Source organism: Macaca thibetana, chromosome 6, assembly GCF_024542745.1.
Source record: "Macaca thibetana thibetana isolate TM-01 chromosome 6, ASM2454274v1, whole genome shotgun sequence".
In the NCBI taxonomy this organism is placed as follows: Eukaryota; Metazoa; Chordata; class Mammalia; order Primates; family Cercopithecidae; genus Macaca; species Macaca thibetana.
In genome coordinates this window covers 172,838,851-172,864,673 of record NC_065583.1, presented here as the reverse complement: position 1 = coordinate 172,864,673, position 25,823 = coordinate 172,838,851, and the positions used below count along the sequence as shown (strand labels likewise).

General features: G+C 40.9%; 1 long non-coding RNA gene across 2 annotated transcripts in view; it reads right to left on the bottom strand.

Annotated features, from left to right (window-relative positions):
• Positions 1–325: 325 nt before the first annotated feature.
• Positions 326–25,823, bottom strand: part of LOC126956307 (uncharacterized) — a 48,047-nt gene continuing 22,549 nt past the window's right edge. For both annotated transcript variants that reach the window (XR_007726295.1, XR_007726294.1), the window contains exon 3: positions 326–1,178. This is a non-coding gene — a long non-coding RNA (uncharacterized LOC126956307). The remainder of the gene's footprint in view (positions 1,179–25,823) is intronic.

Genomic DNA, 25,823 nt, shown 5'->3' with positions numbered 1-25,823 from the left:
AAAAATCTGTTAGGACAATACACAATATTTCTCCAACTCAAGACTGCCCCCTCACACATACAGATGTGCACACGCACACACACACACACACACACACACACACACACACAAGCACAAAGCAAAAACAAGTCCTTTTTAAATAAAAAGTGGAACAATAAATCTTTCACTTCAATTTCTATGAGGAAATTATTCATAATAGGATGGGAAGTTTTTAGTTTGAGTTGGAATATTCTTAAATTGATAACATTAGGTGTTTTTTAGCACCTTTTATTCTGTAGAAATTAAGAGAATATAGTTAGAAATATAAAGCAAAAACCTGGGTTTAACTAAAAGGTATACAGTTGAAGCATTTATTTGAGTAGCTCAAGTCAAAAAGCATCTCTTGAGAAAGATGATATTGCTCTTTTGAAGGTTGTAGCTGAATTTCCTGTAACTCTTTTCAATTCACCTGGAGACTGTTAAATAAATAGACTACCAGCTTACTTCCCCTGGAAATTCTGATTCCACAGGATTTTCATTTTTCAAAGAACATTCTCTAATGATTGTGATGATTGGACGAGTTTGGTAGCCACTGGCCCAGACAAGTTCATGACGGCACCACGAAACTGTTAGGTTGGTGGAAAAGTAATTGCGGTTTTTTAAAAGTAATGGCAGAAACTGCAATTATGTTTTCACCAAACTAATATGTCTATAGTCATGGCAAAGGTTGCTATTCTGCTTCTCATAAACTTGAAGGCTGGTCTGAATTATGAAACATTGGGCATTTATAGTGTCCGTATAGCTTCGAGACTCTGAAGACACTCTAGATCAGGGGTTTTCCAATTATGCCTTACTCAAGACGGCAGAAACCAGGGTGAAGTTGTGGAGGGCGACAAAGGCACCTCAGAAGGACTAAGGTTTCCCTGTCATAAGGCCTGAAAAGCAGAGCATCCCACCATTGAGTATCTTTGTAGCATTCTTCCACTTAGATTTCCTTTGAATAAAAGATTTCCTGGCTTTAAAAATTGTTTGAGAGCAATGATCATCCAGACCAGTGTTACTCAATCCGTGTGAAAATGCAGCCTCGGATTCTATGGGTCTTCGCAAGGGTGGATGATCCGCATTTTCTGCAGTCTCCCAGATGATGTTGCTGCTACGGATCCAAGAACCAGTTTGAAGAGCTGGGATCTAGACCAGTGCTGCGGAATAGAAGGAATGCAAACCACACATGTAATTGCAAATATTTTAGTAGTCCCAGAAGAAGTAAAGACAAAAAATAGTGCGACTGTTTTAATAGATTTCATGAAACCGAATTCATCTAACATGTGATCAAGTAAACATGCAATCAATTAAAAACATACCAATGTAGTATTTTATTTTATTTTTGTTTATTCTAAGTCTTTGAAATCTGGTGGGTCAGTTACATTTAAGGCACACCTCAATGTGGATCACTACATTTCAGGTGTCCAGTGGCCACGTGCTCTACCCTATTGGAAAGTGCAGAGCTAACCCACACACTGACCCAACGTTTAAATCATTTTCAATGATGTTTCAATATGGTATTTTCAGTCACTTCTCAAACATTTATAAATAACAGGAAACATATCTTCTAAAGTTGTACATTTATCCTCAGTGAGCTTTTTAAATTATTTCTCCCTGTTTAGGCCAAAGTTCCTCATTGTGTCTTCCATTCATTGCTTCTAACTCTTGGAGGTGCACAGAACTAAGTCAATATATTTTTTACAAAATATTTTCACATAATGGGAGTCTTTTTTCCCCCTTTTTTGAGCTTTCTCAGATCTTGTCTTATATTACAAAGTCCTGATTTGTTTTTGAGTTATGTTTGCCTACTTTTATTGGAATATTTTTTGGCCCCTTTTACACTCAGAATGTAGGATCAAGCACCACGTTCTAGCTACTATCTGAGCAGTGCAACATCCTTGTTTTAGCAATGATTCAATCTGGCACGGCTCAGCACTTGTTAAAGCAATGACCCTTGGGGACACCTTTATCTCAGCATCAAGGAGCACCCTGGGCACATCCACCCATGCACCACTGGGACTGTGCAGGGCTCTATCTACCCCAGGCAAATACTGCTGTGTTCTATTCAGCTCATTGTCTACAACACAAGGACGTTTTGGATGCAGGTCTCACCATCCACGGAAATCATTATTACATCAAGCCTTATGCCAGGCAAAAATGTGGACAGTATTACCTCAGTGCCCACATCCTAGTGATGACAAATTCCAGCTTGGCCTTGATCCAATGGCCCATATCCTTGGGGAACTGTCTTTCAATATTCTTTGAACCCCAGTAAGGCATCTCAATTGCAATAGCATGCCATCTATGTGCTTTCCTCACGCCCAGAAGAAAAGAACGTGATATTTGCCAGTGTGTTGCAGACATTGACTGTGTCTACGCTGTTTTTCTTATCTAGAAATCAGTAATCTTGTCCCAAAAGACGAAGTTCACCCAACCTGTGTTTGTGAGGAGCCCAGGTAGACACCAGAGATAGCCGCCCCTTTACTTCTTGTTCCTAGACTGACCCATTCACCTCTGACCCAGGTTGACGTCCAGCTTCCTCTTGAGCACAGTCAGAACTGCACTTGCTCCTCTGAGCTATCCTGTCTCTGTGCTACCCTGTGGCTGCTCAGAATGTCTTGCAACATATTCACAATGTCCTTCATACGTTATTTTTGGATTCCAGGATATAATTTGTCCAGGCCCAAAGCTAAGACCTCATTTGCAGTTTGAAAGATCCCTTCTTACAAACCCTTTACCTCACTTGGACTGCAATTCCCTATTCCAGTCCTTATTTTATCTATGTCTTCCAATCCAAAATATCTTTAACTTCAAGAAAGAATATGAGGGCAGATTAGAAGCAGAGGAATTTGGTGTTTTAATCCTCTACATACGTATAAAGAATGCTATTAACAATAAGCAATGCATGGAGGTTCTTTTCTTTCCACTACTTTCTTGGTCCTTCTTCCTAGTCCATGAATTAATCTAATAAACATTTTAATGAGTGGTTATTATGTGGTAAGAACTGTTCTGATCACTGGGGGTCACAGAAATGAAGGAAACCATCATGGTCCCTTACTCCCAAAACTTAGATGCTACTGGACTCTCAGCCACATGGGAAGTGGAACATGCTATGTTCTGGCCCAAGATTCTAGGGATTATTGAGTAATTACCACGGAAATGGGGAGTTTTTAGTACTTTCTTTCCCCCACATTGGCTAACACCCCCAAAATGGTGTTAATGATATGCCACATGGTGATTTTCTCAACTATAATATAATATGGCCCAATACATGCTATCCTCTTGTGTATTTATTTACTGTAGTTAGAAACAGGGAGGATAGTTACTGGAAGACATCCATAGAAAAAAAGCATCATTCTTCATTTGTCATTAGATTTCTCTTGGTTTACTAAGATTTGGGTTCCTTTAGGTCTAAGGCTAAGGAGACTTGATGAAATGGTCCATTTTGTGATATTAGCCTTTGGCTCTTGTATCCACTATGGCCTCCTTAGTTAAGTTTGAAATTTGAAGTTTGGAGGTGGTTATTTTATCATTTTGCAGATATTATGTAACAAAATCATATTTTATAAATTTATTTTCAAATCACATTTGAGATACATATGAAATGCAATATGAGGTCAAAAATTATATAACAGCTATCAAAGACCCCTTTGACTATCTGTGTTTTTCCTTTTTTGATGTTTCTTTAAAATTTATCAAATAAACATTCCTAAAATAGGGGTGGGGGGCATAGAACTTCCAAGATGGCTAATTTTACTGGGTTTTTTATTCAATAAAAAAATATTTTCTGAAAATGTTGTGACTATATGACTTCAAGTTATGTGTCACTTGGTAGTTTTATGAATTCAGTGATAAAGAACTAAAATCCTATTCGAGGCTACAATTTTATAAAGCAGGATGTTGTATAATGTAAGAGATCACAAAATCACTCAATAAATGATTAATATGCCAACATCAATTACAAAAGAATAGCAACTATTTTGCCTTTCCTCTTATAGTAGATGAGAAAAGCCACCATGTGGCATATTAATACTTTTGGGGGACATTAGGAAATATGGAGTAAATAAAGGAGAAGGAAAAAGGTTAATAATTTTATTTAAAAGCAGTTTTCTAATTATCTTGCATTCACAAATGTGACATGTTTTCTTTTTAAAAAATCACGGCCTTTCTAAAAATGCAGTGCTCTGTATTGTGGTTATAACACCAAGGCGTTACGTGGGCAGATGCAAACATTTCAACATTCGGATTATGAGTAGTGCTGTGATCCTATGCCAAACTCAATCATATCGTTTATTTCAAAGTAATGTCTAGAGAGGGGGCCCAGCAGGGAGTATGGCTTCCCCTGACGTTGCTGGAGAGACTCCGTGGACCGATGCAGGGGGCTGGATGGTCAAAGACAACTGGAGTGTTTGCTAAGGATGCTGCCTACAGCCCACCTTTTTTGAAAGTGAGAGGCCCACCAGAACCTTATGGCTGCAGACGATGGGCAAAGTAGGAGACAGAAAACACATAAAGGAGAGAATACCCCAATTTGGAATGTAAGCAAATTTAGAAAGAAACCAGAGTTACAGGCTTAGTTAACAGAGATGAGATTCCCATTTAAGTTTGACTTTTTACCATCTGTGAATGCTTTAAAAATGTATACGTGTGTGCGCACACGTGTATATGTGTGTGTGTCTAGTGGGGTTGAATATATATATATATATACACACACACATATATATATACACACATACATACACAACCACACATATACATGCATACACACACATCATAGATTTATGTGTCTGCATTATATTCACTGTTCTTTAACAGGCTTGTTTGCTGTGAGAAGCATTATATAGAACATGCCATTCTTTTCAAAATTTAGTGTTTTGGTAGCCTGAAATAACACACAACACATCCATAGAAAATAACTACTGATTGTCTACATAGTTCTATATTCTGCAAGTACCCTTTACATTACTGTGCAAATATGTCCAGCTTAGTGTTTCCAGGAAGAAAGAGACAGAGAGAGTGAGAAACAAAGAGAGAGAGAGAGAGAGAGAGAGAGAGAGTTAATTTTGCCTTCAGCGTGTTTCTAGTGTATGCATACAACCTTAATAGTCTTTTATTTTACTGAGTATAAGAGTATCAGTAACATGACACATATTGTTAGCACTACTGCTCTGAAATTTGGTTTGCTTAGAGTTCATTTCCATGAGGCTGGGCCTGGACCTTTCACTGGGGGACCTGGCTGTAGGAGGCATTGAGGGTGGGGAACCTCATGGGGCTAGGGGAGGACAGAGTACTGCATGTTCCCAAGAAGAGTTTATAAATATTCTTTCAAAATTGTCTAGCACATTCAAAGGCATTTTTAATATTGCTTTAATTTAATATTGGCACAGAGAAATGTGTCTTCACAGTATTTTCCCCTAAATCTGTGTTTGTAGCGTCTAACACACAAAGGGTAGAAACAGAAAAAAAAATGTCAGCTATGCCTTTCATATTCTGAAACGAGACCATATATAGGTGTAGAAAGTCATGTTAAAGAGGTTCATACACATAGACTCACGCATCTCACATATCAGGGTCAGAGGTGTACAATCAGAGGCAGCTTTCAGTTGAAGGGGCCAAAAAGAGATCATACACTTTATTCTGTCCTTCTTTTATCTCTAACCCCCACCCCGATCCCCATCCTCTAGGACACAGGAGCCAGAATGACCTAAACAGCCAATAGCATTTTGGGGTTAGTCTGACTAGTGACATCCACACTTTCTGAGCATGGATCAGGCCTCTTCTGCCATGTGCAACCCTCGGGGCCCCTCCCAACTGCTCTCTGCATCTCATGCTGACTTGGAGCCACAGGTGGGCTGCCCATCTCAGGACGGCAGGGCAGAACTGGGGCCCTGGGTGGGACACTCCATCTTCTGGTAGAGGACCACCTATTGTCCAGCCTGGGCCAATCTGTTCCCTGCCCTACGTGGGGAAGGACACCTCGGGGGGGTGCCTCCTCATTGGTAGGGCAGGCTCCTCTCAGAATCTGAAAGGGAAATGGAGAATGGACTGTGACTGCCTTTGGGGTCCCCTTCAGTTAGGGCACACCATTCCCTGACTGGACTAGAGGCCTAAGGGAGGAAGCTAAGAAGCCTTCACTTTGGGAATCCACCCTTTTCACAACTTCCCTAGGCCTGGGACCTTCCCAGGAGGTTCTCTGAGGCAGGGTCTGGACCGACCTAAGCAAGGAGGATGGTAGGGTTAGTGATGGAGGTCTAAAAGATGTCCTCCATCAAGACAATTGCTTGGCTTGTTAAGCTAATTTTTTTCTGTAGGAACCTCTTTTGGCACTTCAGTATTTGTCTGTTTCCAGGATCTTCTCTATATTTCTTCTGTGAGAAACACTAACCCCTCCCCAGGCACAAGAATGTCTCAGGGGAAGGAGAGACAGGTCATGTGTTCACAAGGGCAAAAAAAAGGCTACTCGTAATTTACAGTATTATATATACATGTACAGAAATACATACATCCCTTGCAGCAATCATTTCTTGAGTAACTTCTATGAAATTCACCTGTTAGGTGCATTGTAAACTATGAGTTCAGCAAAAATAGATGAATTACTTTGAATTAAATTATAATGTCCACAAAAGGCCACATAAATCTCTCCCCATATTTTGACTAATGAAAGTACATTCAAAATAAATCTCCTTGAGATCCATGATTGTTGCACATTTCAAATAAAAATTTTCATAAACTCTAAAACCATTAAAAATATTGCTCCAGAAGTAGCAGATTAGCAATTAGAATACATTAAAAAGACCAGTATGCTGGTAAAGGAGCCAGCACCCTCTTCCATGGACACTTAAATGCAAAATAGATGCCAAAACCAGACAAAGACACATCAAAAATAAAACTACGGGACAAAATCCCTGATGGATATTGATGCAAAAATTCTCAACAAAATACTAGCAACCTCAACTCAACCACACATTAAAAAGATCATCATGATCAAGTAGGATTTCTCTCAGGGATGCAAGGATGGTTCAACACTGGCAAGTCAATCAACAGAATACATCATATCAACAGAATGGAGGATAAAAACCACATGATAATTTCAATGTATGCTAAAAATCATTGGATAAACATCAACATCCCTTCACGATAAAAATCTTCATACAGAAAGAACATTCTTTGACACAATTAAATCATATATGATAGACCCACAGCTAGTTTCATATTGAATGGGAGAAAATCAAAAGTCTTTCCTCTAAGATCTAGAATATGTAAAGGATGCTTAGTGTCACCACTGTTATTCAACAGAGTACTGGGGGTCCTAGTGAGAGCAATAAGACAAGAGAAAGAAATCAAGGGCATCCAGATTGGAAAGGAAGAAGTAAAATTATCCTTGTTTGCAAATGATATGATTTTATATTTGGAAAAATGTGTAGAATCCACCAAAAAATACCTTTTAAACTGATAAATTCAATAAAGTTGAAGGACACAAAATCAACAAACAAAAATTAGTGGCATTTTAGGTGTCAAACAGCGAACAATCTATAAAAGAAATTGAGACAAAATCCCATTTGTAAAAGCTACAAATAAACTAGCTAGAAATTAATTTAACCAAAGAACTGAAAGGTCTCTACAATGAAAACTATAAAACATCGATGTAAGAAATTGAAGGCATTCATCACAGAAATAGAAAAGACAATTCTAAACTATATATTGAACCACAAAATACACAGAATAGCCAAAGCTATTCTAAGCAAAAAAGAATAAAACTGAAGAAATCACATTACCTGACTTCAGATTACACTACAGAGCTATAGTGAACAAAATAGTATAATGCTGGCATAAAAACAGACACATAGACCAGTAGAACAGAACAGAAAAGCCAGAAATAAACCCACAAATCTGTAGTGAACTCATTTTTGACAAAATGTTCAAGAACACGCACTGAGGAAAGGGCAGCGTCTTCAGTAAATAGTGCTGGGAAAAGTAGATATCTGTATGCAGAAGAATGAAACTACACCCCATCTCTTTCTATACACAAAAAGCAAATCAAAATAGATTGAATATTTAAATCTAAGACCTCAAACTGTGAATCTACTAAAAGAAAATGTTGAGGAAACACTCCAAGACACTGGTCTGGGCAAAGACTTCTTCAGTAATACCCCAAAGGCAAAGGCAACCAAAGCAAACATGGACAAATGGGATCACATTAAGTTAAAAAGCCTCTGCACAGCAAAGGAAACAATCAACAAAGAGACAACCCACAGAACGGGAGAAAATATTTGCAAACCACCAATCTGAGAAGGGACGAATAACCAGAATATATAGGGAGCTCAAACAACTCTACAGGAAAAATCTAATAATCAAATTTAAAAATGGGCAGAAGACCTAAATAGGCATTTCTCAAAAGAAGACATCCAAATGGCAAACAGGTATATGGAAAGCTGCTCAACATCATGCAGGTCAGAGAAATGCAAATCAAAACTACTATGAGATATCATTTTACCCCAGTTAAAATAGTTTTTATTCAAAATACAGGCAATAACAAATGCTGATGAGCATGTGGAAAAAAGGGCCGCATGTGCACTGTTAGTGAGAATGTAAATTAGTGCAACCACTGAGGAGAACAGTTTGGAGGTTCCTCAAATACCTAAAAGTAGAGCCACCATATGCCCACTGCTAGGCATATGCCCAAAAGAAAGGAAATCAGTATATCAAAGAGATATCTGCAGTCCCATGTTTATTGTAGTACTGTTCCCAAAGGCCAAGATATGAAATCAATCTAAGCCTCCACCAACAGACACACGGATAAAGAAAATGGGGTTCACATGCACAATGGAGTACTATTCTGCCATAAAAAAGAAAGAATGGGATCCTGTCATCTGCAAGAACATGGATGGAACTGGAGGTCATTATGTTAAGTGAAATGAGCCAGGCACAGAAAGACAAGCTTCACATGCTCTCACTTATTTGTAGGAACTGAAACATTTGAACTTACGGATATAGAGGTGGTTACCAGAGTCTGGAAGGGAAGTGGGAGTGAACAGAGTGAGGATGCTTAAGGCTTACAAACAATCATTAGAAAGAATGAATAAGATCTAGTATTTGATAGCACAACAGGGTGACTAGAGTCAAAAATTATTTAACTGTACATTTTCAAATAACTAAAAGAGTATAATTAGATAGTTGGTAACACCAAGGAGAAATGCTTGAGTGATGGACAACCCATTTACCCTGATGAGATTACTACCTATTGCCTGTATCAAAAACATCTCATGTAACCCCAAAATATATACACTTACCATGTGCCCACAAAATTAAAAATAAAATTTTAAAAATATTCCCCCTAAAATTCAATTCAACAAATAAGTTGTACGTGAAGTTTCAGTTTCTAAAGAAATTATTCAAGCATTTTATGTTCACAGAGAAAAAAAATAGTCAGTGCTACCTGAGGCGGTCATTTTTGGGGAAAATCATTGCTGCGGGTCCAGGAATGCTCCCAGGGAGGACCCCTGTGGGGTCACCCATGAGGAACCAGACCTGGTGGATTTTGTTGACCCAAACCCGAAAGTCAACATCCACTTTTCCCACACAGTGGCATATGGCAGAATGAGTGTGAAGGTTTAGATCCTCTGAAACTACCCCCTCAAGTCATTCCTGAGACACAGGAAAGTGCATGGGTAATGTGTGTATATATGTGAGTCCTAAATGGTTTCAGCCACTTGGGATGCAGAAATCTCCCTCCTGGGGCGACCTGCTTGGGTTTATAATAAATCAATATCCCCTGAGAAATCCTGGTTCCCAGGAGCTCTGCTGTGTTTGCTAACTGTCTGCAGAGAATCCAGGCTCTCTGGAGGCCCCCAAAACAACCCCGTGCTGTGCAAACAAAGCCTCTGGACAGCAGCATAGCCCCTACAACGTCTTCCCTAGTTGCAGATGGCAGACACTGAGTATGAAATAAAGGAGGTTATAGTTAAATAACTGCGATGAGGAAATATTTCCCTGAGTCGGGAGGCAGGATTCCGGCCGTCCAGTTCATAATTAAGCAATAATCCCAAGAAACGCAGCCATTACCAGCAGTTAATGACGACTTTGTTGGTTAACAGCTCGACCTGAAGCTGAAGATTGTTAACACTCTATCAAACTCCTTGTTAAGAGTGCTAAGTTTTTATTTAAACACGCTTGGATCGCAGCTGGAGAGCTGTGGGGGCATCGGGCATCCCCCAGTGGCTAATGACTAGTTTTTTTCCATCAGTCAGAGCACCGGGCACATTCCATTATGTTTATATAATAGTTGTTAACTGCCGCACACTGGTGCCACTTTGTATGGGGACCTCATACGACACTAGGTTCAACTCCTTCTCCTCCCCTTGCACCAACGACATATTTGCGGTTGTTTTCCTTGTTATTGATGTTGCCAACATTTTGACTTCTGTGATTTACCTAAGGCATGTTTTGGAATTTAAGGGAATGCACAGGAAAGGCTAGACAATCAGATTGAAGTGGGGACGTGTTATCAGCCTGCAGGCTTACCCAAGCCAAACCTGAAGGGTGCAAGGCCACGGCAGCCTCCTGAGAACTCCAGGCCTTCTCTTTGAAGGTGGTCAATCGTCAATGCAATTGTCATCAGAAACATGTCATAGTTATTAGCCAAAGAGCTATTTTACCTTTAGGATTCCTCATTGACTGGAAGCTATCCTCACATAAACCTGCTGCAAATGCTTTCATCTCTTCTCCTTTTTCTTTAGCATAAATGAGAGGCCTGCATTGGGAATGTCAAGCTGCCTTTAGTCAATCATTAGACTCATCAGAGGAAGCCAGAGCAGGTAGGAGCTTCCAGAGAGGAACCTGGGTGTCTGTATGTGTTCAGGTGTGCAGAAAGACAGCGGGATTCTCCACCATCTGCATCGACATGAACTTGGGTGCCTGGGTATGTTCAGGTGTGTGTGGAGACTTTGGGATTCTCCACTGTCTGCATCGAGATGAACCTGGGCACCTGGTCATGTTCAGGTGTGCAGAAAGACAGTGGGATTCTCCAGCACCTGCATAGAGATGAACTTGGCCACCTGGGCATGTTCAGGTGTGCATGGAGACAGCAGGATTCTCCACCATCTGCATGGAGATGAACCTGGGCACGTGGGCATGTTCAGGTGTGCAGGAAGACAGTGGGATTCTCCACTATCCACATGGAGATAAAGTTGGCAACCTGGGCACGTTTACTTGTGCAGGAAGACAGTAGAATTCTCCACCATGTGTATAGAGATGAACCTGGGCACCTGGGTGTGTTCAGGTGTGTGGGAAGACAGCGGGATTCTCCACTATCTGTGTAGAGACGAACCTGGGCGCCTGGGCATGTTCAGGTGTGCGGGGAGACAGCGGGATTCTCCACCATCTGCATAGAGATGAATCTGAGCACCTGGGAGTGTTCAGGTGTGCGTGGAGACAGTGGCATTTCTCCACCATCCGCATGGAGGTGAACCCGGGCACCTGGGCGTGTTCTGGTGTGTGGGAAGATAGCGGGATTCTCCATCATCTGCATATAGATAAACCTGGCCAGCTGGGCATGTTCGTGTGTGCAGAAAGACAGTGGGATTCTCTACTATCTGCATGGAGCCATGACACACACTTCTTTCTTATGACTGGAAGAAAAAGTTCAATCAAAGGGACCCACGTGGACAGGCTCAGGTGTGTTGCTGACCCCGTCCCGTGGTCCCATCGTCCACATGGAGTCCACACGGCTCTGCCCTAGCCCTGCCAAGTTAGCGTCCCACGAACCCACTCCTTTGTGGCATCTGTCAGAGGCATCCAGAATTCATTATCATATTAATATCAGGACGGGCTCCCCTGGAACTCTGAGTTTTGTCTGTGCAAGGGCTTCCCGGGGCATTGGAGAAGCAGAGCAAAGCCTTTGGAGCAGGAGGCATTCAGTGCGAGATACAGAGGGGCCAGGCCCTTTGTTCTGCGTGGCCTGGCGTGGGGGGCTGTTCTGGGAAGCAGCCAGCCTGCCTTGGTCTCAGTGAACATGGCCGTGCCATTGTGTGTGTTTAATTGTCACTATGTGCCTGGAATCTGAGGGGTGCTCTGGAGGCTGAGGACAAGTGCTGGGAGCCCTCTGCCAGACCGAACAGAGGCCCAGTGCTCCTGCATTCAGTTCCTGTCACCTTTGCTCAAAGAGGGATCCTCCTGACAAAGCAATTAAAAAGTATGACTTGTTTACAAAGCCGTCTATCCAGAAACCCCAGGATGATCTCTCTGGCACTTTCGCACATGGCTGTCTTAACAGGTTCTCCTACTACAAAGCAATTATTTAGACCCTGAGATATCAAGACAGGTGGACAAATAAAAAACTGACCACAGTGCCTCCTGAAAGGAGACTAAGGGGCCGTGTGGTATTTCCTGTCTTTTTTAGAGACAGGGTCTTCCTCTGTTGCCCAGGCTGGAGTGTAGTGATGGGACCGTGGCTCACTGCAGCCTTGACCTCCTGGCCCAAAGCAAATCCTCCCACCTCAGCCTTCCAGAGTGTTGGGACTACAGGTGTGAGCCACTGCATCCGGCCTGAATTTTCCCCTTTGAAAATGCCATTGTTCCCCGCTACATGCTGAGGCATCTGTTTTACAGCCACCTCGTGTCTTTGGTTATATAGAAGATCTTTCTTTGCCAGGCAAGACTCAGTCCAGTGAAAACACTCACTGGGCATGGCCTGGCGTTCTGTATGCTGACAACACAGCTGTCCAAAGGCAAGGGATTAGGATTTTCTAAAGCATGTTTCTTAGGATGGCAGTGACACAATGAGTTATTTGTTACATTTAGACAGAGCCCAAATTTTTCCTTTTAGTCATGGTTTACCTTTTTCAAAGTGAGTTTTAAGTAAATGCTTACCAAGAACCCAGGGTCAAGATCTGGGCTGGTCTCAGGTCGCGTTTCTTGGATTTCCCCTCCAGGCACTCGTCCCTTGTCTGCCCTACGTGCCCTCCTGATGCATCCCTTCTCCCATTCCAGCAGTGACACCCTTTCACCTGCACCTTGCTGCCACACCCTCGAAATTTCTGAAGTCATTTATCTTCTGATTCATCCAGGACGGCTTCCTTCCAGATGCAGCTGGGCCTCTGCCTTTATGCAGGAACCCATCAGAGAAATCACACTGCCTTCTCATCACCTGCCTTTCTGTATTTAGAGGGCTGTGTGCACCGCAGTACTAAGAATTTAATTAGGTTCTTCTGTTGCTTATGGAGATGTACTTTCATCATTTCAATGAAGTCCAACGTCTCAGCAGAAGAAAGAGCATCTCTCTCTGTTCTCCTGTCCTCATGGTATCCGTGTGGGTGGCCTCACCCCGGCAGATATTTGGGCACTTGGCCCTGAGTGAATGCTTGGCATGTATGACCCTACTGTGCCATTCGCTCAAGCTTCTGTGCTTCTCAAGTCTTTAGACCTGGCATTTCTCTCTTGGCACCACCTGACCCTTCTCCATCTTCTTTGTCAGACACCATAGCAAAAGATGTGCACATGGAAACATCTTCTCCACTTTCCAATGGTTGTCTTGTTAAATTAAATTTATCTTAAAGCTGTCTCTTTCCATATTTTAAGTGTGCATTACAGGTCTCTCTGCACATGGTGAACTGAAACCTAACTGGATGTGTAGATAGACTGTAACCTGCTCTCGTGCCAATCACCAAGTTTTGGCCAATCACAGGTGGTCCACTGTTCAAGCCAGTTTCAAATAAGGCAGCCTGAGGTGTTTGTGTGCCTCACTTCCTTTGTTCTGTCCATCAATCCTCGCCGACTGCACAGTGCTGCAGTCTCTCTGAATCTATTCCACTTCGGGGACTGCCAGATTCTTGAATTGTTCTTTGCTCAGTTAAACTCCCTTAAACTTAATTGTCTGAAGCTTTTCTTTTAACAGTCTTTGACCATCAGATGAGAGGGTGAATTTGGAATGCTCTTAGGGGGTCTAGGACTTTGCCTTTGGTTTTCATTTCATTTTACGTTATTCTGATATGAAGTCAGCTCCAGTGGTCTCCTCATGGGACTCTTGGGGGCCATGGTCCTCAGAGAGCTCACTGACGGTCTACTGAAAGAACTGGAGGCTGCAAGAGTATAACCGCTCTTGAGGAAGGGGGGCTGCTCCTACCCTGGGAGGTCCTCACCCACCCACCCATACCCATTTTTCCCTCCCTGTCCCTGAGCTGCCCTCTTGACTCTGGCCTAGTTTCTCCAACTCTGACCACTTTTGTCTCTTTATACAACACGGCCTCCTCCCATCTGGTACCTCAGGGAGCCACTGGCCATTTCTGGGCACTCTTCAGTGGGTGGGCATCTAAGCCACTTCCAGTAAACACAGCCCCCTTGCCTGCAGTCACCTGCCTCCTGCCATCAACCTTATTAGGCCTTTAGCTCAGATTCCCTGGTGCGAACCCATGGCCCTCTTCCAATAGGCCATCCTCCTCAGCCTTGAACCAGAGTATTTGAAATGGACGTGCCGGGACTTTCCCGTTCCGACTCAGTTTTCAAATTCTTGTCTTCACTGGAGGGTGTTTTCCTTTCATTTTGATGCAGCAGTTTTCGCCACGACCCCTGCCATCCTCCCAGCCAGACCTTCTCCTGACTCCGAGCTGCCTCCCTCTGTCCCTGTCTCACTCCCCACCCATGTCAGTCCTGCCTCAGACACTTCTTCCTGCTCCTGTCTTCACCCGTGCTCCTCGGTATCCCCTCCACTTCCACCGCCTCCATGGGAGGGACTTCCCTGTGACCAACTCTTCCCTGGAGCTCCAAGCCTGGATTCACAAGCTGGACCTTCTTGGAGTCTCGCAAATAAAATGCATCCCAAACGCATCCTTAACACTTTTGCCCAGACCCTTATAGCCCTCTTGATTCCTCTGTTTATATTAATGATGTCCACATTTTTCACTAAACTCGGAGCAAAGTTTTTGTTTTTTCAACTTTTAAGTTCAAGGGCACAAGTGCAGGTTTGTTGCATAGTTAAACTTATGTCATGGGAATTTGTTGTATAGATTATTTCATCACCCAGGTATTAAGACTGGTACCCATTAGTTATTTTCCTGATCCCCTCCCTCCTCCCCCCACACACCCCTTGAAAGATCCCAGTGTGTGTTGCTTGCCTATATGTGTCTATGTGTTTTCATCATTTAGCTCCCATAAGCTCTCTCGCTTACAAGAAGTGAGAACATGTGGTATTTGTTTCTCTGTTCCTGCATGAGTGTGCTAAGATAATAGCCTCCAGCTCAATTCATGTCCCCAAGAAGGACATGATCTTGTTCTTTTTTATGACTGCATAGTATTCATGGTGTATATATACCACATTTTCTTTATCCAGTCTATCATTGATGAGCATTTAGGTTGGTTCCATGTCTCTGCTATTGTAAACAGTGCTGCAATAAACAAATGCATGCATGTGTTTTTATAATAGAATGATTTACATTCCTTTGGGTATATACCCCATAATGGGACTGCTGGGTTGAATGATCTGTCTTTAGGTCTTTGAGGAATCTCCACACTGTCTTCCATAGTGGCTAAAATAATACACACTCCCAACAAGAGTGTATAAGCATTCCTTTTTCTCTACAACCTCACCAGTATCTGCTATTTTTTGACTGTATAAAGTAGCCATTCTGATTGGTGTGAGATGGTATCTCATTGTGATTTTGATTTGCATTTCCCTAATGATCAGTGATGTTGAGCTTTTTTTCATATGCTTGTTGGCCACATGTATGTCTTCTTTTTAAAAGTGTTTGTTCATGTCCTTTGCTCAATTTTTTATGTTTTTTTTCTTATACATTTGTTTAAGTTCCTTATAGATGCTGGATGTTAGACTTTATCAGATGCATAGTTTGCAAAAACTTCCTCCCATTCTGTAGGTTGTCTTTTTACTGTGTTAATACTTTCTTTTGCTGCAGACCAGCCTTGAAGTCATCTTTGATTCTTTTTGTTTCCTTGTGCACCCAAAGAGTCACCGTGAGAGGTTGATACTACTGCCACCACTTCTCTCCTATATTGTACTTGTTCTCTATTTTCCAATAAAGCATTGCCCCCACTGCCTGAAATGCAACAATAGCCCCCTTAATGGTGATCTGGCCTCCCTTACATCTCAATCATGCTCATGCCTTCCTCCTATCAGTTCTTTCATGCTTGTTAATAGGTGCCATGGTAGTACTGGGGAGTGACAATGAGTATCCCTTTATATTCTCAGCTTTTTCACTCCTATCCACCATCTTTCTTTCAGTCAACTGATTTTTGTCTCATGTCAGTGCCATTTGCTTCTCTCATGGAGTGCATGCTGTCACTGAGAAGCAAGGCACCAAAGTAAAATAGTCACAATTAGCAATGTAATCGTGGTGGACCTGGGCAGCAAGATAGAGAAACAGGGTTAGGAGAGCTCCTCCCAGAAACAGGACGCTGCTTGGAGCATGATGAGAGCATCGGGGAGCTCTCCTGAAGAAACAGCTTTTGAGTCCAGGTCTGGAGGATAAGAATGTGCCAGCCAAGGAAGGAAGCAAGAAGCTGGGCCCTGCAGAAAGGGATGCATGGGCTGCTCTGAGAAGGGGCGAAGCTCCCTGCAGAGCCCGGGATAAGCTCCAGGGGAGGAGAAGCGCAGGGAGGAGAAGGGAGAGCCCAGGAGGAGGCTAAAGACGACCACCCCAGGCTGGGATCCTGCAGGGGCCATGCGGATCCGATTAGGCTTTGGTGTTTATCCTAAAAGCTCTCATCCTACTACCCTCATTGTGCTTTTCCCTTTGGGATGAAGGGGGTTATGCAGGCACAGAAGGATCAGACCTGCAGCTTTGGCAATGCCTGCTGGCTGCGGGGACCGAGGCTGAACAGGATGGCACTGGTGGGGGCAGGGTGCTCCAGGGCGAGTCAGAGGTCCTGGTCTCAAACTCCTGCATATGAGGCCAATGTCTCCTCTGCTGCATGAGAGGCTAAGTTCATGGGACACAAATTATGTAATTATAGGAATGAACCAAGCAAAGAACAGCAATGGCCTAGGCCAATTATCTCTGGTGCTAAGAACATCCGTTTCAAAAGCCTGCAGAAAAATTGTATCATTTCTCCATGGAGAGAGAGAAGTTACTTCTCCGTGTTCACTGATTGAGGATGACAGGACAAGGGCAGCCTTAGAAACCCTTGGGCTGCCAGGGCTGGTGGCCTGGGCTGATGACGGCCTGGCAGCTGGCACCCCGGTCTGCACACACCTGGGGCTCTGTAGGTTGTCCGTGGGGTCCCCTAAGTCTGCTGAACATCTCTGGAACCCAGAACCCGCTTTCTCTTCTCATAAGACACCCAGCCCTCCAGACGAGAGACACATGCACAAGCCAGCAACTGCCTGCGCTCGGGAAACCAGGTTTCAACACACAGCTGCACTGAGAAAATATACTTCAAGATATGGGGAACAAAACAAAACAGCAGTAAAAAGGCTTGACTGTTTTCTCTATATACTTTTTCCTGATTTTTGAGTTATGTGATTGAATCTTAAGTTACGTGGTTGAATATCGTGAACAGTTTTAGTCTATTTTTTTGTTAAAAACCATAGGCCCACAATTTGGATAAACTGGATAGAAATTTGAAAAACATAGGCATATAGGATGCAGTAATCCAGTTACATGACATTGCAAGGGATCTCACCACTTATATAAAGTAAATTTCACCATGGACTTACGATGTCAGTCATGTAAGAATTGTTGCTAGGAATATTTTTTCTTGTGTTATGAGAATGCTTTTAAAAATAATGTTCAAAGACATTTAAAAAGTATTATTAATAAGTTTGATACTTGAACACGTACATGGCCGAGTACAAATTTGTATCTCATTGACTTAAGGACATATGTGATTCTGCCCTATCTCCATGCAAAATATGGTGCTAAATAATCAAATGTACATGAAATTCTGCACAGCTCAAATAGGCAACATGAATTTTTCCTAGAGTTAAGAGGCCCATTACTATACTGGGAATTAGAACGCTCAGATTTCATACTGAACTTCTCTTTGTGGAGGGATGTAAACCAGTCTCTGACATGTTAAAAGTGTTATATTTGAAATAATCATCATAATAATTCAGGACTAAAGAAACCCATACATTTCTCAAATGAAATTATTTTTCTTATCGTTCATCTAAGATTCATCCCACATCTTTTGTGAGGAGCTGTAGGTTGTTTGCTTCATGTTGTTTTCAGTGTAAATAAGCAAAGCTGGGGCATAGGTAGTGATCTCCCCGTAACAACTCATGGTTCCTGAGTGACCTGAACAACTGCAGCCTGGTCAGGGTCCTGGTTAGGAAGGAGGCCCTGGCACCTCCTGCTTCAGCCAAGAGACCTGGCCATTTCTGTCTCCGTTTGTCTCTCTTGTGCGTCATGTCCCTGACACGGTTTAGTCGGTGAGTCCCCCAACTCTGTATTCAAGGCCACACTCCTTCCATGGCATAGACAAATACAAGCGGGGAGTTAAAAAGCGAATATCCTATGCTTTCTCTTAAGATAGACATTAGCATAGTAAAGTAACTGTAAAAATCATACGAATACCAAGGAACACAGCTCCTAAACCCAAACATGCAATGCCCCTTTTCAGCAAGTATATCCAGTTTCTCATGTCATAAAAATGCCCAACAAAAAGAAATGGAAGGGCTCAGTTATGTCATTAGCATTTAATTCCTAATCAACTTTCTAGGGAGAAGAATTGGTGGTTTGAAATACAAATATCTCCAGCCAGAATTTAATAATCCGTAAGTTATGTATTGACATCAAAAACACACAGACACAGCTCTGCACAGAAGTTATTGCCGTGTGAGTCACATATTAAAACATCACCACCTCCCCTTGTTTTCAGTGTGAAGATGATCATTTTCCCCATCTATCCACCTCTCAAGTCTGAGGTGTATCCACAACCCCACACTCATCATCATTATATCTTCCTCACTCCCTCCCTGCCTTGATTCCATGCTCATTTCATCCAGCCTCTGTGGATTTCTCTCTCCGCATAATCAAACTGCTGTATCAAACACAGAGGAAGTCTGTAGTGGGCAGAATATATCAATTAAAAAGTGCGAGTTAGAAAAAAAAAGAAAAGGCTTTCATGTGCCCACATGTCCCTGAGCTGGATTAGCATGGCTGGGAGCAGGTTGAGTATCAACGCATCGCCCGGGGAAAGTTCATAGGCAACATTCATTTGCACAACCAGCACACTTGAAAGACTCCAGCGCAGGGCTGTGTTCCTGGCCTCAACAAAACACCTGCTTGAAGTGGAGACAAAATGCCAAGCTGGAGAGAGTTCAAAAGAACAGGGTGACAATCACACAGTGTTGAACAACAGCAACGGCAACCCAATCACTGCAGTCTTTTGTCCATGGCTGCTTGATTGGGAAAGGCCCTGGCTCGGCGCGGCTCAGCAATGTTTCTAGCAGTGCATTGACCTTTTCTGTTGAATCAAGACCAAATCATGATGGGTTGAAAAGACGTGTCAGGTCCAATTCAGACATACTGAACCACACATTCAGAGCCAGAAAACATAAAGAGTTCCATTGCCCGGGGACAATCCAATTGACCTATGTTTTGTGGCTTTTCTTCGCTTCTGCCCATGCCTGGAGGCACCTAGACAGCCCTTATAGTAAGTACCGCGGTTCCTGAAAGAGTGGAATAACTCCAGGGGCCAGCCCAGGGTAATTCTGGGCAGCCTGACAGAGAAGTAGGTCTTTTGCAAAATGTCTCTTGAAGGGCCAGAAGTAAAACTTACCTAAGTCTTTATAGTATAGCTACACTCAGAATTGCCTGGGAGATCTGTGATATCTATGAGCCAGATGTACCAATGCTCAAAAAAACCATAGACACACACCCTGTGATAAAAGTGGAAGCTCTATTTAAATTCTGATTTAAAATGTGGGCAGGAGATATCAGGAAGCAAATGAAAGATGATGAGGTGGGAGATGGCCCTGAAAGGCAGAAATGAAAGGGAAGATCCCGGAAGGGAGTCTCGGTTCCAGGACCTTGCAAGAAACAAGCCTCTGCCTGTTCGTAACTCAAGAAATCAAATTACTTTTTCTTCAGAATTAAATTTAAATTTCTCGCTCAATGAACAGGCATGTTCCCTTCTCCAAGACCACGAGAAGTCATATATACCATGTTCCTTTCTTTGCTGTTATTGCCAGAAGATACAGAATTAGGTGAGTATAATTTCATGAATAGAATGGTATCAGGGCATAGAAGATTCTTATCTTCTATGAATACAAATATCAAGCACACCTCCCACCCCCCCACCTTTATTAAACATTAATGCATTTTGTATGTTTTTCATATATTGTACTCAAATAAAATTCAAGTTCCTCATTAGCACCTTTCTAAGAAACCCAGCAATATTATGTTCCAGTTTTTGCAGAACAAAGGCACTGACAAAGTCTGCGGGAGGCAGACCGTTCTCCACTTGTGTCTGAGCAGGTGGAGTGCCCGTGGCCTTAGAGGGGGTGGCGTTGTGCAGTGAGGCTGGGGTCCTCATGCCACTTTGTGTCCACCAGCAGCCTTGGGAACTCAGGCAAGTCCCCTAACGTCATGACCTGCCTGTATCCTCATCCAGGTCGGATGAAAAGTTCAGGATAAATCCTCCCTTCTTGCTCTTTTCACCTTGGACATAATTCATAATTTAAAAACATTTGAGTGAAGGAGAAGAGAGAACATGAAAGTCAGAGGGCTTAATGGCCAAAAAATTATGTCAAGCTTCTTATTTGGGAAATCCACTCAGTGTGATGGCATACACTGTAAAGCAAATATGAGCATCATTTTTTGGCAGACTCACGCACCGGTTAGGGCTGGCAGATGACGCCCAAGTGCCTGAAGACACCAGGATTTTCCAGGAGTTAGAGCCCTCCCTCCTCCACCGCTTGGTCTTGGCCTGTCATCTGAACATCATGTCTTTGCCTAAAATTCTGACAGCTCTCAAAATGCGAATATCCCTGGGGTAAGTTTGTGGCACCTAAGAAAAATGAGCAATCTATTAAGCTTAGTGCAGACCATGCTGAAGGTGAGAGGAGAGGTGGAAGGTGGGCAGAAAGGTCTGTCTCCTGAGAAAGGAGGGGTAAAGGGGCTGAAATGGGGAGACGAAGAGGAACCGGTCTCCTCTCATCCGCCTGCTGCAATGTCTTACACAGGGGGACCTCTACTCACTGCTTCAGGTCTTAGTTCTCTAAGCCAGGAGGTACTATTCATCAATTTTTAAATAAATTAGAGTTTTTTTCCTTAACAAATGTGTGATCCTTGCATGCCTAAACATTTTTTTTTTTCAATTCATTTGGCAACAAATGACGGCCTACTAAGCCAATTTGTTCCTCTCACTTAAAAATAAATTCTGGATTCAGATCATTAGAGCTGCTCTTGGGAGAATATGATAATAGAGTTTTCCGTTAGTGGAAAGAAATTCTCTCCCACTATAATATCAAGACATAAATTGTGGGAAGTGCCCTTTTATTTTCAGACTGGATGCCTTGTGATTTATATTTATATTTTTCTGTGCAATCTTTTTTTAAGGAAGTGATAAAACAAGGACCTCTGTATCCATATTTTTATTTCCTTCATATGAAGGACCACAGCATACAAAATGCAAATGGAAAGAAGAGAATCAAGTTATTATCTTGACTGATATCCTCTATCTACCAGTCAAGATCATCATTTGATTCTCTTCTTTTATCAAGATTAAGTATCAAGATTAGTTACTCTTGTTCATTCAAAATTAATAAACATTATTTTTAGAGCAGTTTTAATTTTGTAGCAAAATTGAGCAGAGAGGACAGTTTCTGTACACCCCAGCCACCACCCACGCATGGCTTCCCCCATTATCAACATTCTCCAGCAGGGTGATCTGTGTGTTACAATTAGGGTTCACTTCTGAGGTACACCCTATGGGATTAGACCAACAGATGAAGACACGTATCTGCCATTATTGTATTACTCAGAGTAGTTTCTCTGCCCTAGAAATCTTGTTTTCTGCTTGTTTGTTCTTCCTTCCCCCGCTCTGCCCCTGACAACCGCTGATCTCTTCACCATCTCCATCATTTTGCCTTTTCCAAAATGCCGTAGAGTTGAATCATGTTGTATGTAGCCTCTTCTTATGGACACCTTTTACATAGTGCTATGCTTTTCAGTTTCCCCCTGTCATTTCATGACTTGATAGCGCATTTCTCTTTAGCACTGAATGATGGTTCATTGTGTGGATGTACCAGAGTTTATATATCCACTCACCTACTGAAGGACATCATGGTTGCTTCCAAGTTTTGGCAACCATAAACAAAACTCCGTGTACAGGTTTTGTGTGAACGTAAGTTTTTAACTTATTTGGATAAATACCAAAGAGCATGCTTGCTGGATTTGATGGTTAGAATATACACAGTTTTGTGAGAAAACACAAAACTCTCTTCCAAAGTGGCTGCATCATTTTGCACTACCACCAGCAGTGGGTAAGAGTTCCTGGATCTCCACATCCTTGCCAGAATTTGGTGGTGTCAGTGTTCTGAATTTTGGGCATGCTAATTGGTGTATAGTGGTATTTTATTTTTTTTAATTTGCAATTACTTAATGACATCTGATGTTGAACATCTTCTTATAAGCTAATTTGCCTCCTATATATCTTCTTTGGTAAGGTGTTAAAGTTTTGATCAGTATTTTTTTTTTTTTTGATACAGAGTTTCACTCTTGTTGCCCAGGCTGGAGTGCAGCAGCATGATCTTGGCTCACTGCAACGTCTGCCTCCCGGGTTCAAGCGATTCTCCTGCCTCAGCCTCCCAAGTAGTTGGGATTACAGTAATGTGCCACTGCGCCCAGCTAATTTTTGTATTTTTAGTAAAGACAGGTTTCAACATTTTGACCTGTTTTTTAACAAGGTTGTTATTTTTCTTACTGTTCAGTTTTAAGAGTTATTTGTGTATTTTGAATAACATATTATTCAAAGTACATGTTATCAGACATGTACTTTGTAAATATTTTCTCCTAGTCTGTGGGTGGTCTTTCCTCTCTCTTGACATGTTCTTTCACACAGCAGAAGTTTTAATTTTCATAAAGTCTTACAGTTACAGTTTACAGTTTTCTCTTATACTCTCTTCTATGCATTTTATTAATATTTTATTTTATATTTAGGTCCACGATTCATTTTGAGTTAATTTTTTGAAGAGTGCAATATCTGTGTCAAGTTTCATTTCTTTTTCTTTCTTTCTTTTTTTTTTTTTAATGTGGACTTCCAGTTGTCTCAGCATCATTTGTTGAAAAGACTGTCTTTGCTCCCTTGTTTCGTCTTGTCTCCCCTGTCAAAGATTAATTGATTATAATTGTGTGGGTTGACTTCTAGGTTCTCTATTGCATTTCATTGATCTATTTATTTATTCTTTCACCAATATGACACTATCCTGATTACTGTAGTTTTATAGTAAGTAGAAATCATGTAGTGTCAGTCTCCCAACTCTGTTTTTTCTCCTTAAATATTGAGTTGTCCATTCTGGGTCTTTTGCCTCTTCAAACAAACTGTAGAATCAGTTTGACAATATCTAAAACTTAACAGGCTGGAAGTTTGATTGGGATTGCATTGAATCTATATATTAAGTTGAGAAGAACTGACATCTTGCAATATTGAATCTTCCTTCTTAATCATGTGCATAAAATATCTATCCATTTATTTATATCTTCTTTGATACATTTTTCACAGTTTTGTGATTTTTCTCGTAGAAATCTAATACCTGTTTTGTTGGATTTAAATCTAAATATGTTTTGGAGTGGAAATGCAAATGGCAATGTGCTTTTACTGTAAAATTTTATTTGTTCATTGCCGGTTTATAGGAAAGTGGTTGACTTTTCTGTATTAACTTTGTATGCTGCAACCTTGCTATAATTCTTCATTAGTTCTAAGAGTTTTTCTGTCAATTCTTTCAAATTTTATGTGTGGAAGATTATGTCATCTCTAAGCAAAGACACTTTTATTTCTTATTTCCCAATCTGTATATCTTCTACTTACTTTTATTGCCTTATTGCATTAGCTAGGATTTCCAGTATAATGTTGAAAAGCAGCAGTGAGAAGAAACATCCTTGCTTTCTCCTTGAGCTTAGGAGAAAAATTTTGAGTTTTTCAGTGTTGAGCATAAAGAGATCCGTAGATTCTTTGTAGATGTTCCTTAAAAAGTTGAGGAATTTTTGCTATATTTCTAGTTTCCTGAAAAGAATATTTATAATCATGAATGGATGGTGAAGTTTGCCAAAATTTTTTTTGGAACTACTAATATGATTATGTAACTTTTGTTTTGTAGGCAGTTGATTTAATATATTAACTGAATTTCTAATGTTGAGCCAACCTTGCTTTCCTGTGATAAATCCAACTTGGTCATGTAATACAAGCCTTTTTATAAATGGTTGAATTTGATTTGCTAATATTTTGTTGAGAATTTTTGCATTAATATTCATGAGATATTAGTATGTAGTCTTCTTTCTTGAAATGTCTTTGCCTGGTTTTGGTATTAAGATAACATTAGCCTCAAATAATGAGTTAGTAAATGTTTCTCTTTTATTTTTCTGAAAAAAAGATTGGAGGGAATTGGTGCAATTTCTTTCTTAAATATTCAGTAGAATTCAGCAGGCAACCTATCTGGGTCTGGTGCTTTCTGTTTTGAAAGGTTATTTAACTATTAATTCAATTTCTCTAACAGATATTGACCCATTCTGATATTTTAATGTTTTCTTGTATAATTTTCAACAGATTATGTCTCTTAAGATATTATTTCAGTTCATTTAAGTTGTCAAATTTGTAAGCAAAGAATTTTTAATAATAATATTTTATTATTCTTTTAACATCCATGTGATTTTTGGTGGTGTTTTCTCTTTCATTTCAAGAATTAGTAATTTGTGTATTCTCTCATATTTTAGCCAGATTAGAGGTTTATCAATTTTATGGATCTTTTCAGAGAACCTTTTAGTTTTGTTCAGTTTTTTCTATTGATTTCTTGCTTTTAATTTTATTAATTTCTGCTCTAATTTTTATTAGTTCTTTTTTTCTATTTCCTTTGGGTTTAATTTGCTCTTCTCTTTCTAATTTCTTCAAGTGGAAGCTTATATTACAGGTTTTAGATTTTTTTAAAAAAAATTATATTATATGATTTTAATGCTATAAATTTCCCTCTAAGTACTGTTCCTCCATCCTACAAAATTTGATAAATTACATTTTTATTTTCATTTAGATAAAAAGTTTTTACATTTTTTTCTTGAGATTTTCCTGATATGTTTTGTTTAAGCTCTGAATATTTTAGAATTTTCCAGCTTTCTGTTACTGATTTCTAGTTTAATTCATTGTTGTCTGAGATGAGGCATATCTATTTTTTTACATTTTTAAGGTGTGTTTTATGGCTCAGGATGTGGTCTATCTTTGTGAATGTTTCATATGATCACAAGAAGGATGTGCAATCTGTCATTGTTGGATAAAATAGTCTATAGGTGTCAATGATATTCAGTTGATTGAATGAATATCCAGTTGAGCTCAATATCCCTTTACTGATTTCCTACCCGCTGGACCTATTTCTAAGAGAGAAATGTTAAAACATTCAACTCTTATAATAAATTATTTCTCTTTACAGTTTTATTAGATTTTGCCTCACATATTTTGACTGTCTGTTATTAGGTGCATCATGTACATACACCTATGTCATCATGTAATGTCTCTATCTCTGATAAATTTCCTTACTCTGAAGTCTGCTGTGTCTAAAATTAATATTGCCACTTCCACATTCTTTCAATTAATGTTAGCATGGTATATCTCTTTCTTTCCATTTACTTTTAATGTATATGGATCTT